Source organism: Onthophagus taurus, chromosome 11, assembly GCF_036711975.1.
Source record: "Onthophagus taurus isolate NC chromosome 11, IU_Otau_3.0, whole genome shotgun sequence".
NCBI lineage: Eukaryota > Metazoa > Arthropoda > Insecta > Coleoptera > Scarabaeidae > Onthophagus > Onthophagus taurus.
The window spans coordinates 23795259-23810397 of NC_091976.1; the positions used below are offsets into that span (position 1 = coordinate 23795259).

General features: G+C 31.9%; 1 long non-coding RNA gene across 2 annotated transcripts; it reads right to left on the reverse strand.

Moving 5' to 3' along the window:
• Nucleotides 1-8200: 8200 nt before the first annotated feature.
• On the reverse strand, nt 8201-14823 carry LOC111415717 (uncharacterized). 2 transcript variants are annotated; one of them, XR_011641865.1, is made up of 4 exons: nt 13706-14821; nt 13351-13645; nt 8702-9264; nt 8201-8343 (listed from the first exon to the last, which is right to left on the reverse strand). It is a non-coding gene; the product is annotated as an uncharacterized lncRNA (long non-coding RNA). The 2 variants fall into 2 exon arrangements; XR_011641866.1 differs by lacking the exon at nt 8201-8343 and adding an exon at nt 8350-8454 and having other exon boundaries at nt 13706-14823.
• Between the last annotated feature and the right edge of the window lie 316 nt (nt 14824-15139).

Here is a 15139-nt window from a genome sequence, read left to right on the forward strand (position 1 = left end):
TGTTTGCGATTATGAAATCCAGAAATCATTTTCTGTGGATTTGAATAAACTTGCGGATTGGTTTGAAGCGCACAACATAAAATTAAATACAAAAAGAACGAAAATTGTTAACTATCACTTATGCTCTGACCAGATCAAGGCGAGGTATCGGGATACTAAGATTGCCAGTGTTGAAGAGATTTCGTTTTTGGGTTGGAAAATGGATTCTGGACTGTCTTGGACCAATCATATTGATTTCTTTGCTGGTAAGATCAGTCATTTTTCATATGCCATTCGGATTATTTCCAGATCAGCTGGCATTGAAGCAGCATTAAATGCCTATTATGCATATGTTCATTCCTTGCTAAGATATGGAGTTGTCTTTTGGGGTCGTGGTGTTGGTATAGATAGAATCTTCATACTACAGAAGAGGTGTGTAAGAGCAATCTTTGGTCTAAAAAGTGCTGTAGAAGTTACTTTAAAGACTATAAAATACCTACCTTGTATGGAATTTATATTCTGGAATGTGCCGTATTGTGCCGCTACTTTATGGACACACTGTATAAAACTTAATTTAGAATTCATTCTCATTCGAAAGATGATTGCAGCCTTACGGGTTAAGGTATTCACAAAATGTTAGAGAGGTATTTTTCACGGGCGATAAACTAAAATATGCACAGAATATGAATGTTTGTTATTCCAGTTATTTAAAATATAAGATGAGATGTGAAAACGCATTATTTGTCTACTGATTAAAATTAACATAAAAACATGTAAGAAAATGTTAATGTTCATTACGTTGATGTGGTTTTCGTCATTAAAACTAATAAGAGACATAAAATATTTATAAAATGTCACAAAAATGTTATCAGTTTCCCTCTGTAAACATAGTAACCTTGATTTTTTATCAGTCTTGTTTTTTATTTTGCTATTTTTTAACAATTATTAACAGCAAAACCCGTTGTACTTTACACGAACTATTTATAATTAAATTAAAATTAAATTCATTTTCATTGGAGCACATCCAAAGCAAAGGAGAAAGTACTTTTTACGTAAACAGAAAAATTTTTCTGTTTTACTTATCGAATTTAAAAAAAAATTAATACCTAAGTAAATATTTATTAAGATCATTAGTTCGGTGTCGATACGATAGATGGTGTTCTTTTTCTATAATACCTGTTAAATTGTTATCAAGTTTTTGAATTTATATTTATACACAAATAGCTGAAAATTTATAAAAAATGTCATAAAGAAAACGTTTAAAGAAAATGTGGAAATTAGAAAAACAACATAAATTTTATAAAATTAATAAAATACCTAAAAATTTGACCTTGACAGGTAGGAATTTTGACAATATTAAATGACAATGACAGTTGTGTTTCTTCCTTATTGGTGTTGGTTGTGGTTTGAAGTTGTGTTTAGATAGTACAATATAAGTAATTTGTTGTGACTTATTTAATAAATCAATCGAATAGAATAAAGATCGTAAAATCAACTCCATTATAAGGTAAGTTATATCGCATGTCAAAGTCTATTTAGATGCAAAATATGCGAAATGATCAAATGTTTACTTTACTCTACTTGATATTATATGGTATAATATTGATGTAATGTTATGTCAACAAGTTGTGTCAACAACCCCGATAAATAAGAAAGTTAAAAAGTTTAATTTCGCTTTCGTAACCTTTCAAAGATCAAATTTTAAACGAAGATTACAATTTTGCCCAAGTTAGTTAACACTTAGGATTACTGCTGGTTCCAAAGATGGTTTCTGGCGAGTTTCTGTACAAAAATAAGAAAAAATGCAATAAAATGGGATGTGTAAAATGACTTACTAAACAGAATAAGTTCAAAATCCAAATTTGGCAATGGAACAAAGAAGATAGGCGTTTTTGAAAAGTGTGTCAAGTCGCCTATTATAAAGATTATCACTCTGGATGGGAAGTTGAAGTCGGTAAATGGGTATGAAATGCCCCTTGGCAGAGGTGATTGTCAAAATGACTGAGTGTAGGAGTGAATTTTCTGAAATGTTAAAACTCAGAGCTGTGCCTCTTCAAAGATGAAATTTTAGTCTCTCCTTCTAACAAATTATCTGACCGTCGATGTCGGTTGCAAATCATCCAACACGCAAACCCACTAACCCCATTCTAATTAGCCCTATAAATATTGAAGATTAATCGATCCTCTTTGTCTCTAAATAGTTTCGTTACGTTTCTCATCTAAAAATATAAGGTTATCTGGTGCTAAGTAGTATCATCCAATAACCATCATTAGCTCAAATTCTCCGTTAGTTACTGAATTCGAATAATGTCAGAGTTTCTATAACATACAGAGTAATTCAAATTCGACCCCCATCATTGGGGTCTCAAAAATCATAAGAGATACAGAAATGGTTAAATGGGGGCAAAGTTGCGTATCTTAGAGCTCATCATTTTTCAACTAAGTTTTTGGATCTAGCCGTTTTAGTTTTTAAAATTGTCAAGTGAGTGTCAAGAAGGGTCAAAAAATGATTAAAAGTATCATGTTTCATAAGTATAAAAATGGCAAAGAAGTCTCTGCATGTCTGAAAGTGTCTAAATATATCAAAAAGTGCTAAAGAGTGTCAAGAAGTGTCAAAAAGTGATTAAGTGCATCAAGTTTCATAAGTAATGAAACGCCAAAGATGTCTCTTATTGTCTAAAAGCATTTGAATATGTCAAGTAGTGCTCAAGATTGTCAAGAAGTGTCAAAAAATGATTAAAAGTATTATGTTTCATATGTAATGAAATGGCAAAGAAGTTTCTGATTATCTAAATGTGTCGTAAAGTGTTAAGAAGTGTCAAAAAGTGATTAAAAGTATCAACTTTCATAAGTTTAGAAATGGCAAAGAAGTCTCTGCATGTCTGAAAGTGTCTAAATATATCAAAAAGTGCTAAAGAGTGTCAAGAAGTGTCAAAAACTGATTAAGTGCATCAAGTTTCATAAGGAATGAAATGCCAAAGATGTCTCTTATTATCTAAAAGTATTTGAATATGTCAAGTAGTGCTTAAGAGTGTCAAAAGGGGTCAAAAAATGAGTAAAAGTATCATATTTCATAAGTAATGAAATGGTAAAGAAGTCTCTGATTGTCTAATTGTGTCATAAAGTGTTAAGAAGTATCAAAAAGTGATTAAAAGTATCAACTTTCATAAGTATAGAAATGGAAAAGAAGTCTCTGCATGTCTGAAAGTGTCTAAATGTGTCAAAAAGTGATAAAAGTATCAAAAACTGTTTTAGAAATGGAATTTCACATGGCAAGGATGTTCTATGAACATAAAATATTTTGTAATAAAATGGAAAACATTGTTTAACAACAAAGATGTTAACTACACATAATGTAACGTTATTAATGAAATAAAATCTAAACCATCTTTGAAATATTAAGTTATTTTGTTTACTAATTTCTTTTTTTAACTTGCTACCGAAGATTTTTTTTCCTTCCTTTTTCTGACATCCTCTTCTTTATAGAGGCTATCTTTTTCTACATTTTCACCTCTTCTTAACTACTTTGACTTATTACTAATTTAGTCGGCAAGAAGCTCTGATTCGTTTACTTTTTTTCTAATTTTTTTGGACTAATTCAAGTTTATTAAGTTTACTTTTCACTTTATTAATACTTTTGATTACCTACAATCGTTTACGTTTATATTTACATTGACCTTAAACGTAATGTTTACGTCTATTCAAAAATTGTTATTTTTTTTGTTATAAACATTTCAATGTTAGAGTTCAAGGAAGATTAGATTGCAAGTTAATGATTTAATTGGTTGAAAATGATTACAAATTTATGGATATAAATTGTTGAAATTTTAAATTACATCAATTGTACCCTCATTTTACACGCAACACGTTTATCTTTTTTTTAAATCTTTTCAACAACACAAAAAAACAACTCGTTATGGAACAGTAAAAATATTTTAATTAACATGCAAGTATTTGTTAAAAATATTTACTATATAATATAAAATGTTTAATATTTTAGTAAAACTCAGCAAAATCATTTTTCATTGAGTATTTAATTTTTGTTTAAATTTGCTGACACAACTCATTTCATTCATTATGACAAATTTAGAACTGTTTATAGGTAAGCTCTCCGCCTCGTTTCATTGTGAAAAATAAAACCCAGATTCCTTTTAGAAAAAAAAGGCGGGAACTTTTTCTAACGTAAGTAGAGTAAAAGATTTATGTGCCCGACGACGAAAGATAAACAATTTCGTAGACGTGCAGTCTACCAGCGATTTTTCTAAAAACCTTCTTCTTAGTCAAGATCTGTCTATATCCACTCAGGTAGAAGGACGCCCCCAATACGCGCAGGTGTTCGCGTTCCTTTTCTTTAACAATTATAATGAGTCGAGGATGTCGTGTAGCATTTTTCCTAGTATCTGCTACAATGGACCACGAAAAACAATGGCGCGACGCCCCACGACGACAACATCTATTTTTAATCGAACAATTTTGCGTCGTTACCCCAGCTGAGAAACACCTTCTTAAAAAGACTGCAGACGTCCGGTCCGGGGGACGTTCTCACCCTCCCTTGACTGCACCCTGTTTCCTTTCTTGTCAAGGAAACACTTGTCAAGGTATATTCTTGTATAGACCCTTTAAAATAATCCCACGATTTTTTTTTGCTTAAACGTTTTGACTTTTTTATGCATCAACTTCCGTTCCTTAAAAAAAAGATTTTTAATTATCTACTTTTAGTTCAATAAGAATTTAGCGCTGAATAACAACTAAAACTACATCTAACACTAACACTACAACCAATACTAGACCTAGAACAAGAAACATTCAAGTTTATACTTTCTAGTTGTAGGTTTAGTGTTAGTTCTAGTTTTACACTAGCACTGTTCCAATGTAGAACTAATACTATACCTAGAACTAGAATCATTCGGGTTTAGTCGTCTTTAGAGACGTGGGGCTAAACGCAAATGATTCTAGTTCTAGGTATAGTGTTAGTTCTAGTTTTACACTTGCACTGTCACTAGAACTAATATTAGACCTAGAAACATTTGGGTTTACCCGTATGTCTCTTAAAACGGCTAAACCCGAATGATTCTAGTTCATGGTCTAACGCTGCATAACAATTAAAACTAAAACTAACACTAGACCTAGAACTAGAATCATTCGGGTTTAGCCGTCTTGAGAGACGTCTTGAAATCCGAATGTTTTTAGTTCTAGGTCTAGTTGATTAGACAGAAAAGTCCTTAAGGTTGTATACGTTCGTATGGTTAACATATATTAAGTAAGATCATAAGTAATGAATGAGCAAAGAAGTGTCTGGTTGTCAAAAAGTGTCAAGAAGTGTTATAAAGTGATTAAAAGTATCAAGTTTCATATGTAATGAAATGACAATGAAGTTTCTGATTATCTAAAAGTGTCTAAATATATTAAAAAGTGCTAAAGATTGTCAAGAAGTATCAAAAAATGATTAAGTGTATAATTTAACCCTTTGTGTCCCGATGGTACTTTAAAGTATCGGTAGTTTTGAACACTCATTTTAAACTTATCTATTCGCTGGTCATCTATTCGGCTGATTTAGAGCTGTCGGTACTTTCTACTATACAAGAAAGAGTCTGTATAAAAAATGACGCAATCCGCACTGCAGGGTTTTTAGGTATATTTAAACTTATTAGTCCATATGTGAGGTTAGAAGTTTAGTGAAAAGTGGCGTTGCTGAATTTTGTTGTTTGTTCAAAAAGGTATCGCCTTGATAAATGGTTATTAGGTGTGATTATTATAGATCATTTTAAAACGAAAGCATTGAGCTTTAATTTAAAATAAGTCTCATTTCTTAATTTCAATAAGCACGGCTTCCAGGAATTTTTAAATTACCCTTTTTTGACACTTTTAGGTTATACGAAGATGTAAGTTTTGTTTCAACATTTTTTTTCTTAATATTTTTCCAATCCAACCCAACAATTATTATACATCATTTTAAAGAGAAAGCTTTGAGCTTTAATTTAAAATAAGTTTCATTCCCTAATTTCAATAAATATGGCTTCCAGAAATTTTTAATTTATCATCTTTTTAACACTTTTAGATTATACGAAAATGTAAGTTTTATTTCAACTATTTTTTTCTCAATATTTTTCCAATCCAACCCAACAATTATTATACATCATTTTAAAGAAAACCCTTTGAGCTTTAATTTAGAACAAGTCCCATTCCTTAATTTCAATAAATACGGCTTCCAGGAATTTTTAAATTAGCATCTTTTTTGACACTTTTAGGTTATACGAAAATGTAAGCTTTGTTTCAACATTTTTTTTCTCAATATTTTTCCAATCCAACCCAACAATTATTATACATCATTTTAAAGAGAAAGCTTTGAGCTTTAATTTAAAATTAGTTTCATTCCTTAATTTCTATAAATACGGCTTCCAGGAATTTTTAAATTAGCATCTTTTTTGACACTTTTAGGTTATAGGAAAATGTAAGTTTCGTTTCAACATTTTTTTTCTCAATATTTTTCCAATCCAACCCTACAATTATTATACATCATTTTAAAGATAAAGCTTTGAGCTTTAATTCAGAATAAGTCTCATTCCTTAATTTCAATAAATACGGCTTCCAGGAATTTTTAATTTATCAGCTTTTTTAACACTTTTAGGTTATACAAAAATGTAAGTTTTGTTTCAACATTTTTTTTCTCAATATTTTTCCAATCCAACCCAACAATTATTATATATCCATTTAAACAGAATGCTTTAAGCTTCAATTTAAAATAAGTTTCATTTCTTAATTTCAATAAACACGGCTTCCAGGAATTTTGGAGTTAGCATCTTTTTTGACGGTTAGATTATGCGAAAATGTTAGTTTAAAAAAAAAATATTATTTTTATATTAGCAATAAAAGTTTTTGTATACTGCAACATCACTAAAATATATTTTAATGCTTGACGGTACTCTCAAATTGATTCCAAAGGCCTTTACTGAGTGCATTTTGATAGCGTTTTAATTCTGTCACAAAGTTTCAAAATTTTTGACTTCTTGGGACACAAAGGGTTAATGTATAATAATCAAATTAATCAAATTGGAATTATTATAAATAAAACTGTATAGGCAACCAAATTAACAGTATAATTTGTTGCCTAATTTCTCTTTGATTAAAAGTAAATTTTTTAATAAAATTCTTTATAAAATTGTTTTTCTTTGATAAAATGTTATCGCAAAAGTGTCTAATTACTTCCATTGATACCCTGTTGGGTTTAAAAATTTCAAAATAGCTGATTGTAATGCGAAAACAATGAGTCGGATAAGGAATGTAAGGTGAGAGGAAAAAATGTTTATATAAAAAATTTTTATTATCTCATTATAAAAAGATGCCAATATTTACAAATTTTGTATTTGGTTTCGTAGCCGTGTTCGAGATTAATTTTATAAAAAGAAATTAATCTACGGTTTTATAATAAATTAAATCAAAATAACATAGTGTAATAATAATAATAATTACTCCGATTAGCGAGAATAATAAATAAGTTAATATAAATAAATATACTCGTATATAAGTACGATTTAATAAAAATAAATTATCATTAGTATAGGATTTTTTGATCACTCATAGACTAGGTTAATTTAAAAAGAAAAAAAAACATCCATAAATAAATAAATAAAAAATTATTGCACATCATTTTCTTTTCCATTTCCGTTCGTTTGATTTCTAGCTCCTTCGGAATTATTGACTGGGGTCCATTCCCAATCGCCCTCTAAAGGCCGATCGTTTTCAAAATCAAAATTCCATTTTTCTTTAGCATCTTCACTCCTCGTTGGAAGATATTCAATGGGAATTTCGTCATTTTCATCGTTTTCGTCGTTTTGAAAGAGTCTTCTGCATACTGCCGGTTTTTGTGGGACCGATTCGTTAGGAGCCGGCATTTTTGTCTGAAAATTCGATTTTGAAAATAATTCACATTTTTTTAAGTCAAATTTTAATGTTCAAAGTATACCAACTTAAAAATAAAATTTTAGTACCCAAAAGATTTTAATCTTGAGATACTAAAAATCAAAAACACTTCACCTTTCGATGTTTTTAGATTAAATACTGTTCATTAGTTAAATTTTTTGATAAGATAAGAAAAATGTATTGATAAGATACAGTAAATGCAATTGGTTCCGAAATTAATCATTTCAATTAATACAATTAATTAGTTTAAATAAAATGTTGATATTTATGGTTTTAAATACAATTTTCTTGTATAACCTACCTAAAGTAAAAGGAATCTTGAGAGATAGCGGTACCAACTGCACTTGACCGTTCGTCTAAGGCACTTGCAGCAGTACTACATACGTTGGGGACTCGGTTCGTATTGATTAGAAAATCGTATTGCGTGCGCACTCCGTTTTGCGACTATAATAATACAAAGTCGTACTCAAACGTTTGTTTTGTTAATTTATTACTCATTTCGAGTAGACCGCACGTCGCCGATTATTACAACAAGAACGTAGAGATTAAACTTACCTACGGGAAATAATTTATTTAATTAAAGCCAATTTCCGTGCACGTTCGCAGATGTTTAACTTTACAACCACTACTACCTAATACTACAAGCCTACAAGCAAAGAGGCGAGCTCTCCAACTAGGTAGAGTTGAAGGAATGGTTGTCGGTCTATTTTAGTCTCGGATACGGTGGGATGTGAAAGGGAAACCGATTTTAAAGTGAATTCCTTCGAGTTGGTATAAAGGTTTTATAAAAAAATCTACATACCTTCCTGCCTTCCTACCTTCCTACATTTTTACCATCCTCAATGATTATCATGGTTTCGTTGGTGTTATCCATCAAAGTCTGTTGGAGCAGAACATCCTTTTTAAATTTAAACAAAAAGTGGTTCGGAAACACGCGAAACGAACAATTGAATGAGATCCAAAATGGTTTATACACTGAACTGTTTCAGTCGCCCCACCACATTGTTCCGCCGTCGCCGTTATTATTAGAGGCCTTAATTGCGATGGGCTTCCGGTGTTTGTTCCGTACGCAGAAAGCAAATCTCGTTGTGCAGAAATTTTTGCTTACGATGGGAATGCACCTGGTTAAGAATTCTCAGATTGTCAAGGTTAATTAATTTTCTTTAACTGTAGAGAGTCGTTTAAATAAATCACTTTGCATATATCACATAAATATAATCAAAGTGAATGTTTTAATTCTTTTTTTGATGAGTTACTTATTGGACGAAGATAATGATACGGTGTGATGCTTTTAAGGAAGGACATCCTGTTTATTCTCTCGAAAATGGACTCAAAAGTATCCGCACCCTTAAAGGTGTGTACATCCTGAACGAAAATATTTAGGTGATTTATTGTCTTTTTTGAGATTTTCAAAGTTTTAAAAATTTTATGTGATAACGAGATTTGTATTAAAACTTCCTGTTTGTTTTTTCAAAATTAAGAACATCCACATCCCGGAAGGTAATATTTTCTAGGACATTCTAGTTGATTTATTGTTTTATTATTACTTGTATTGTAAGTCTTTAATCTGGTGGTTCTGCAATAGTTGGTTTAAGCAAAAGAGCTACCCAACTTAAAATTTACCAAAGTTTCCATACTTAAGCTTAACTCTTTTAATCAGTTTTACGATAGGAAGTTAAACGCAAAAAGAAAATGTTATGGTCAGAAGAAATTATGACAATGTAAAATGCAAAAATGATACGCAGATGAAAAAGTCGCAATTATTTTAAGGCAGAAAAAATATCTTGTATAGATACTAATTGTAACAAGAAAAAGCAAAATGTTATGCGTAGAGCAAAATATTATATTTAAGAACAAAATTCAATTAGCGGCAAATTGTAGATGCAGAAGCAATAGAAAACATTAATGTCAAAAGAAAACGATCGTGGTAGACAGTAACTAAAATATCGTTGGGCAGATGCAATATTCTGAACGTGTGCAAAAAAAAATATCACTGTTAGAAGCAAATTATCATAATTGGAAGCATAATATCAGTATGTGTAGAAGAGATAACAAGTGCAAAAAGAGAATATCATCGTCGGAAGGAGATTATTATAATTGGGAGAAGCAAATTATCATTGCCAAAAGCATAATATTATAGGTAAAAGTAAAGTATCAGATGCAGAAGCAATATTCTAAATATATGCAAAGATATTATCATATCTTAAATGTAAATATAATTGTTAGAAAAAAATTATCATAATCAGAAACAAATTATCGCAGACAGAATAAAATTACTAGAAGTAGAAGCAGAATAATAGAAGGAGACACTATATCATAAAAATTAACTGATGAAAATATCATACAGAGAAGCAAAATACCATAAGCAGAAACTAAATAGCACTGTCAGCAGTAAAATAGCATAATCAGAAAAAAATTGTCATATACAGAAGCTAGGTATCATAGCCAGAAGCAAATTATCACAACTAGAAGTAAAATATTTTAGGTTGAACTAAATTATGAGAAATATATTCAAAATTTTAGACATAGAAATAATATCATAAACATGTATAGAAGAAAATATCAATATCAAAAGCAAATTACCATGATATTAAGCAAATTATCAAAAGTTGAAACAAAATATATCAATATTAGAAATAAAATATTGTAGGCAGAACCAAATTATAAGAATCAGATGCAAAAACGATACAGATACAATATCCTGAACGTGTGCAAAAAGATGTCACAGGCAGAAGCAAGTTATCATAAGCGGAAGCAAATTATCGTAATCAAAAGCATATTATCAGAACTAGAAAAATAATATTTGATGCAGAAACAATATCACAAACATGTGCAGAAGAAACTACCATGGTCAGAAGCAAATTACGAGAAGTAGAAGCAAAATATCATTGTTAGAACTGTTAGTACTAGAAGTAAGAGACAGAACCAAATTATGATCATCAGATTTAAAATAGATGCAGATCAACATCCTGAACGTGTGCAGACAAAATATCTCACTTATAAGCAAATTATTATAAGTGGAAGCAAATTATCATAGTCAAAAGCATATTATCAGAACTAGAAGCACATTATTAGATGTAGAAATCCTTCTTGAGGGAGAGGTGAAGAACATGATAGTACGAATTTTCTCAGACAGTGAAGCCGCTCTTCAGGCGCTGCAGTGACTGAGTTGTGATAACAGAGTTTCTCTGATCTGGGTCGTGGGTCATTCTGGGGTTGCTGACAATGAAGCGGAAGATGAGCTAGCACGAGAGGGCAGCGCTAAAGCGTTTGTGGGGCCGGAAACAACAGTTGGTGTATCATTTGCGATGGCCAAACATAGGATTGAACTGTGGGCTGAAGAGAGACTTCGCCTACTGTGGACCAGTTCTCCTGGAATGAGACATGCTAAGGTGTTTATTAACATCGCCACTGTCAATCCCGGGAATATTTTAGGACTTGCTCGTAGCAGCATAAAAGTTCTAATGGGTGTCTTTATTGGGCACTGCCGATTAAAAGCACATCTCAACTTGTTGGGTTTAGCCAACGATGTTGAATGCTGACTATGCGCGGAGGAAGCAAATACGGTTTAGCATGTTTTATGCCACTGCCCTGCCGTTAATTTATCTCCTCAAAGAATCTGAATGACCTTTCACCGAGCAAGATATTAGTGTTCGTTAAGAGCATTGACTGACTGCACGGTGAAATTTGATAACGATATCTATCGGGGTATAATAGATCCTTGGTAATTAAATAGGTAGTAGATTGGTTGGTTCGCCTACCCGGTATGTAGTCTATGTTATGTAATGTAATGTAGATGTAGAAACAATATCATAAACATATACAGAAGAAAATACCGTGGTCAGAAGCATATTATTACAACTAGAAGTAAAATATCATAGGCAGAAGCAAATTATGAGAAGCAAATTCAAAATTTTATGCACAGAAACCATACCATACCGAAGATGTGCAGAAAAAAATCATAGTCAAAAGCAAATTATAACAGGCAGAAGCAAAATATCGTAGTCAAAAGCATAATATCACAACTTGAAGTATAATATTCATGCAGAAACAATAGCATAAATATATGCAGAAGAAAATATCATGCGTAGAAGCAAATTATTGCATTTAAAAGAATATTATCGAAGCAAAATACCAAACGTGAAAGCGCAAAAGTTAACTGTCATAAGTTGAAGCAAATAATCGTGTTCAAAGTCGAAATATTTGAGTTAGAAGCAAAATATTAAACAGAAATTATGTTATAAACGTGTGCAGAAGAAGATATTATAAATAGAAGTAAAATATCACAGGCAGAAACTAAAATAGAAACAAAATGTCATAAGCTTTGTTCGTTGGGCATGGCACTAATATGACGTCATAGTGCAATTAAGTGTAAGTAAGTGCAATGTCTTGTCAACTGAGTGCAAGTCAGAAAAGTGTGTAAACCATGGTTGCAACGAACAGATTTTTATCAAAAAAAGTGTATAATATGTTGAGGTTATGTTAATGTCAAAAAAAATATAACTATATAATAATTTTTTCGTTTTCTAATGAGTTTATTACAACTTAAGCTGTTAATAGACAAGCTCCACCAACAGCTTTAATTTTATCTTCTGCTGATTTCGAGAAGAATTTGGAATTAACAATGACGGGTTGATTTGGAATTCTTCCTTTGCCTAATAATTTATAATAGCCCTAAAAAAAGAAACAAATTAATATCTTATTTATAGTGTGTTGTCCATTTATCTATCTACTATCTTGTCGATTTTCTACTGCCTCTTCCAAATATTCCGCCATTTTAGTTACACTGAATTACACTGCACTTATTGAACTTAATCGAAAGAAGGTGCAACAAAATCTGCACTAACTTGCACTGGCTGCACGAAATTACACTGTGCATGGCCCAACGAACACACAACATCTGCACTAAACTGCTTGGTGCAAGTAGTGCAGTCCCAACGAACAAAGCTATAGTTTGAAGCAAAATTTCAGAAAAATGTCATGGTCAGAAGCAAGTTACTACAAGTAAAAGCAAAACAGGAAGAGTTTAGTTTAATCACACAAACTATGTTTTGTGTGATTAATCATATTCTAAATCAAATAAAATAAGAGAAAATTCACGCAATCAGCTGATTTCACCACAAATAAAGAAAGCAATAAATGCAAGATTTGTTAAATATTTTTTTAGTGCAACATATCATACAAACGCTAAAACCTTTTTTTATATGATGAGCTATTTGAAATGAAAGACTTCCTATTTTGTAAAATAATGAACCCACTATCTAAAATGTATACATATAAGCTGTATACATCCTGGAGGAAGTTATGGAGGTTATAATTTTTTATGTTTGAATTTTGATAAAGAACCTCTACATATAACATTCTTTAAAAATGTTATTAATTAAGGTGATTTAACAAAAAATTTTATACCATCTCATTTTCTAACTTTACAATCTTTACTACCCTTCGTACCTGGTTAAAAATTCACAAGGTAACCTTTTCGGCCTCTACCAGAAACAGATGTTCCATTCGATTGGACGACTCAAGAATTTAACAGCAGCTGCTCCGCCGACTACGACGCTCTGAGGTGTATCCGAATTTGCGCCAGATGATCATTGGATTTTTGGCGGGAACTCAGCTTCTTAATTTCTCACCATTCTCAGCATAACCAACATTTTATATCCTTGCGAAGGACGTCGTTGTTTCCCACACACAGTACACAACACGCGGTTTATTACAGCAACGCTTACCACATGTCGTTCGTCCCCTGTAAAACGGCGCCTATTTTATTTTATATTTTTATAAAGAAGAAACAATAAAAAATTACTTTTTGTACTGGGCGCGGAATGCGTGTAATCGATTCGATAAAAAAGTTTTTGTTACTCAAACCGCGAGTGACTAACAAATGTACACGAACGCGGTTATCTCGCAGGTTTCGACACGCACAAACACGTCGAAAAGTGTTGCGTTGCGCTGCGTCGGGTCTCTTTGTTCGTAAATCTAAAAATGTCTCATCGTTTCGAAGCCATCGACACCGTTAATCATTATGGATGTGTGTACACGTAGACGTGTTTACTTTATTTTTCAAGACAGGAAGACGTAGTCGATTTCCTGCTTTCGGGTCCCTGTTAGCAGGAAACAGCCCAAGTTTGAAACTGTGCGTAGGCGATTGGGTTACAATATCAGGTTACACCGTTACATCCGAACGATAAAAGATGATTTTTATGAGTTTTTAACTAGAGTCTTAAATAGGAAATTGATGTATATGTTAACAAAAAAGGTAATGAATGTTAAATGTTAATTTAGAATAGTGCAAAAAGTGAAATTTTCTCTGGTGTGCACATGGGTTTGGAATAAAATCATAAATCTTTCGTTTGTGGCACGGGCTGTTTCCAGACGTTAGGGACACGTGGAGGGATGGATGCTGAGCCCGCTCTTTTTTGGGGGACCCTCTTGTTTCATCCATAGTTTTTTTTTCTCGTTCGATGACGATGGTCGGGGCGATGCACCTGTCTGTCCCTCCTTCCTTAGTACAACGAGATAAGGTGTTGGGTTACGCCGGATGTTTAAAAGTGCACTTCCAGCCATCTGAGTTCTGTTCTTTACTTACACAAACTTTATTTATGGAAGAAGATTCTTACTACACAAAAAAATCGACCTTTTTTGTTAAATCGACTTCAACAATTATCTTTAACAAGGATAAATCGTTCCAATTGCATGCGATTATGTTTTCAGTTTTGAAACAACTTGTGAATGACCGAAAAAGATACATATTCATGAGGCGTTTGTTTTAACAGGTGTACGAACTGTCGGTCGGGAGGAAAATTGCATTTCCTGTCCCACAAGGATTCAAATCGCGCTGCATTTATTTTCCGGTAGGAAAGTTTCTGTGCGAAAATTCTTATCTGTTTCAACGAACTTTTGTGTGCAGATCGTTTCCTTCATTAACTTTGTTTTCTTCGACCTCATATAGCAGTCCTAACAAAAAACAATTCATCGATCCGTAACTTATTTTAGGTCATTATTTCCAATGACTAAAACCAATTAACATAAATTTAATTTACATAACAAACCAAGAATTTACTTGAAGATTGATTCGATTGTTAAAATGACATTATTCGATCCGTAACAATTCTTTGTTCTTCTTAACATTTATTTTCCACTTGACCGATAGGGTGGTTTTGTCTTTTAACTTTTTGAACAGGTGGAAAAGATGTAAATCTACAAAGCGTATCATTACGCTGCGTGATTTTTATAATAA